Source organism: Tenrec ecaudatus, chromosome 4 (genome assembly GCF_050624435.1).
Source record: "Tenrec ecaudatus isolate mTenEca1 chromosome 4, mTenEca1.hap1, whole genome shotgun sequence".
In the NCBI taxonomy this organism is placed as follows: Eukaryota; Metazoa; Chordata; class Mammalia; order Afrosoricida; family Tenrecidae; genus Tenrec; species Tenrec ecaudatus.
Window position 1 is genome coordinate 53882397 of NC_134533.1, and position 4467 is coordinate 53886863.

Genomic DNA, 4467 nt, shown 5'->3' on the forward strand with positions numbered 1-4467 from the left:
TCAAAGATACATGTCATAGGATGGTTCTCATTGGTTAGATGTGAGTAAACAGACATTCAAAGCCCTGCAGTGTCAGTGGGGCTTTGAATGAACAGCGGAGAAATGGAAATCACCTGCGAGATAATGGGCGCTCATCCCGTTACCTTGGGGGCCCCAGCGAGATGTTATACCTCGCTGGGATACCACTGACCCATGTATAAGCCGAACCCCAGTTTTCCAGCACATTTTTTGTGCTGAAAAAAGTCAGCTTATACACGAGTATATATGGTAGTTTCTAACTGAAAGGTGGGAGATTTGAGTTTAAAGTTTAAATCTACCAGAAATGCTTCAGAAGAAAGACATCAATCTATTGCAAATTCAGCCATTGAAAACCCTATAGAGTACAGTACTATTGTGACATACATGGGGTTGTCATGAGTTGGAATCAATTTAATGATAATTATTTTTATTTTGTTTTTTATTAAAAGATCATTTTATTAGGGGCTCTTACAGGTCTTATAACAATCCATACATTGATTGTATCAAGCATATTTGTACATATGTTGCCATCATTAACATCTACTTTCTATTTGAGCCCTTGGTATTAGCTCTTCTCCCTACTCCCTTGTGACCCCTTGATAAATTATAAATTATTATTATTTTCTTTTCTTTTTTTTAACAATTTATTGGGGCTCATACAATTCTTATCACAGTTCATACATATACATACATCAATTGTATAAAGCACATCTGTAGTCTTGGCCCTAATCATTTTTTTCTCCTCTTTTCTTTTTTTTACATTTTATTAGGGACTCATACAACTCTTATCACAATCCATACATATACATACATCAATTGTATAAAGCACATCCATACATTTTCTGCCCCAATCATTCTCAAAGCATTTGCTCTCCACCTAAGCCCCTTGCATCAGGTCCTCCTTTTTTTTTTCCCCTCCCTCCCCTTTCCCCCCTCCCTCATGTGCCCTTGGTAATTTATACATCGTTATTTTGTCATATCTTGCCCTATCCGGAGTCTCCCTTCCCCCCCTTCTCTGCTGTCCCTCTCCCAGGGAAGAGGTCACATGTGGATCCTTGTAATCAGTTCCCCCTTTCCAACCCACTCACCCTCCACTCTCCCAGCATCGCCCCTCACACCCTTGGTCCCGAAGGTATCATCCACCCTGGATTCCCTGTACCTCCAGCCCTCATATGCACCAGTGTACAGCCTCTGCCCTATCCAGCCCTGCAAGGTAGAATTTGGATCATGGTAGTTGGGGAGAGGAAGCATCCAGGATCTGGGGGAAAGCTGTGTTCTTCATCGGTACTACCTCACACCCTAATTAACCCATCTCCTCTCCTAAACCCCTCTATGAGGGGATCTCCATTGGCCGACACTTGGGCCTTGGGTCTCCATTCTGCACTTCCCCCCTCATTCAATATGGTACATATATACATATATGCATATATATATACATACACACACACATATATCTTTTTTTTTTTTTGCATGATGCCTTATACCTGGTCCCTTGGCACCTCGTGATCGCACTGGCCGGTGTGCTTCTTCCATGTGGGCTTTTTTGCTTCTGAGCTAGATGGCCGCTTGTTCACCTTCAAGCCTTTAAGACCCCAGACACTATCTCTTTTGATAGCCGGGCACCATCAGCTTTCTTCACCACATTGGCTTATGCACCCATTTGTCTTCAGCGATCCTATCATGGAGGTGTGCAGTCAATGATATGATTTTTTGTTCTTTGATGCCTGGTAAGTGATCCCTTCGGGACCACTCGATCACACAGGCTGGTGTGTTCTTCCATGTGGACTTTGTTGCTTCTGAGCTAGATGGCCGCTTGTTTATCTTCAAGCCTTTAAGACCCCAGTCACTATCTCTTTTGATAGCCGGGCACCATCAGCTTTCTTCACCACATTTACTTGTTCACCCACTTTGGCTCCAGCCGTTGTGTCGGGATATTATTATTTTCATATCTTACACTTACTGCTGTCTCCCTTCCTCCATAGTTTCTGTTGTTCATCCTCCTGGAGGGAGTGTGTGATTGTGTTGATCATTGCAATCGGTTCCCTCTTCCTCCCCTCTGTTCAGCACCTTTCCTCACCCTTCTGGTATCACTACTCCCGTTCCTGTTCCTGGATTCCATGTGTCGGGAACTCTTATCTCTTATCTGTACCTGTGCACATGCTCCAGTCTAGCTCACAGTGAAAGGCAGGACTGGGATTATGATAATGGGGGGTCAGGAAGCCTCAAGAAACCAGAGGAATATTGTGTGCTTCATCAGTGCTATACTGTGCCCTGGTTGATTCATCCCTTCCTTGAGACTCTTCTGTGAAGAGATGTCCCATTGTCTACAGATGGGTTGGGTCTCAGCTCTGAACCCCCTCATTCTCAACAATATGTTTGTTTGTTTGCTTTGGGTCTTTGATGCCTGTTACCCCATCCTATAAACAGCTCATGATCACACAGTCTGGTGTGCTTCTTCCATGTGGGCTTGTTGCTTCTCAGCTAGAAGGCTGCTTATTTAACTTCAAGTCTTTAAGACCCCAGACACTATATCTTTTGATAGCTGAGCACCATCAGATTTCTTCACCACATTTGCTTAAGCACCCATTTTGTCTTCAGTGAATGTGCTGGGAGGATGAGCATCACAGAATGCCAGGTTGTTAGAACAAAGTGTTCTTTCACTGAGGTAGAACTTGAGGAGAGGCCTGAAGTCTGTCCACTACCTCAGTGTATTGCCATATAAATATATGTAGATAGACCAATACCTCTTTTATTAGGAATTAATATATTTACATATATACACACCTATGCTTATACCTCAATCCATAGCTTTGCTTTCTAGATCTTTCCTGTTTCCTTTTACCTTTCTCCTGCCCTACCATTATGCTTGCCTCTTAGTAATTCCTTCAGCTAGATTGCTGTTGCTCCAACACCCCCAGGATCTCTATGACCTCCTAGTTGTTGATTTTGATTCCCTAGTAATGGCAACTACTTTTAAAGAATATCATTTTATTGGGGGCTCGTACAACTCTTATTACACTCCATACATCCATTCATTGTGTCAAGCACATTTGTACATATGTTGCCATTATGGTTTTCAAAGCATTTTCTTTCTACTTAAGCCCTTGGTATCAGCTCCTCACTTTTCCCCTCCCTCCCTCCCTCCCTCATTAACCTTTGATAATTAATAAATTATTATGTTTTCATGTCTTGCATTGTCTGATGTCTCCCTTTACCCCCTTGTCTGTTGTCCATCTCCCTGGGAGGAGGTTATAGGTAGGTCATTGTGATCAGTTCCCCCTTTCTTCCCTCACCTTTCCCTTACCTTCCTGGTATGGCTACTCTCAATATCAGTCCCAAGGAGTTTATCTGTCCTGTATTCCCTGTGTTTCCAGCTCTTATCTGTACCCATGTACATTCTCTGGTCTAGCCAGATTTGTGAGGTAGAATTAGGGTCATGATAGTTGGTGGGAGGAAGCATTTAAAAAACAGAGGAAAGCTGTATGTTTCATTAGTGCTATACTGTACCCTGACTGGCCCTTCTCCCCATGACTCTTCTGTAAGGGGATGTCCCATTGCTTACAGATTGGTTTCAGGCCTCCACTCTACACTCTCCCCATCATTCACATTATTATTTTTTGCTCTGGGTCTTTGATGCCTGATACCTGATCCCATTAACACCTCATGGTCACACAGACTGGTGTGTTTCTTCCATGCGGACTTGGTTACTTCTCAGCTAGATGGCCACTTGTTTATCTTTAAGCCTTTAAGACCCTAGATGCTATATCTTTTGATAGCCCAGCACCATCAGTTTTCTTCACCATATTTGCTTATATACCTGCTGTGTCTTCAGCGATTGTGTTGGGAAGGTGAGCATCTCAGAGTGCTGGATTATTAGAACAAAGTGTTCTTTTTTTTCTTCACTGTGCAACCCACTTCAGTGCCTGAAGCCCACGGGGGTAAAAGCCAGGTAATGGTTCAGGGTGACAGTTTGCTTTCGCATGGGACACTGTGAAAGGCCCGTGGGATTGGACCTACCACAAATCCAAACCCATGCATGAACAAAGTGTTCTTGTGTTGAGGGAGTACTTGAGTAGAGGCCCAATGTCCATCTACTTCCTTAATACTAAACTTATAAATATATGTACATAGATCTATTTCCCCATCATCATATAGAAATATATTTACATATGTACATGCCTGTATTTAGACCTCTATAAATGTCCTTTGCCTCCTAGTTCTTTTCTCTATTTCCCTTTACTTTCCTCTTGTTGCACTATCATGTTCAGTCTTCTTTTGGGTTTCAGTAATTCCTTTCAGTTACATTACCCTTGATCAAACCCTACCAGACCTCCAAACCTTCCTTGCCATCGATTTTTGGTCACTTGTTGTTCCCTTGTCCCTGGATTTGTTAACACCCACTTCCTTTCCCCTGCTTCCCTCTCTCCCATGTTCCCTCAGAACTGTCGT

General features: G+C 42.9%; 1 non-coding gene across 1 annotated transcript; it reads right to left on the bottom strand.

Moving 5' to 3' along the window:
* Positions 1 to 3918: 3918 nt before the first annotated feature.
* Positions 3919 to 4054, bottom strand: LOC142447649 (small nucleolar RNA SNORA42/SNORA80 family). The gene has a single exon (XR_012784314.1). It is a non-coding gene; the product is annotated as a small nucleolar RNA SNORA42/SNORA80 family (small nucleolar RNA).
* Between the last annotated feature and the right edge of the window lie 413 nt (positions 4055 to 4467).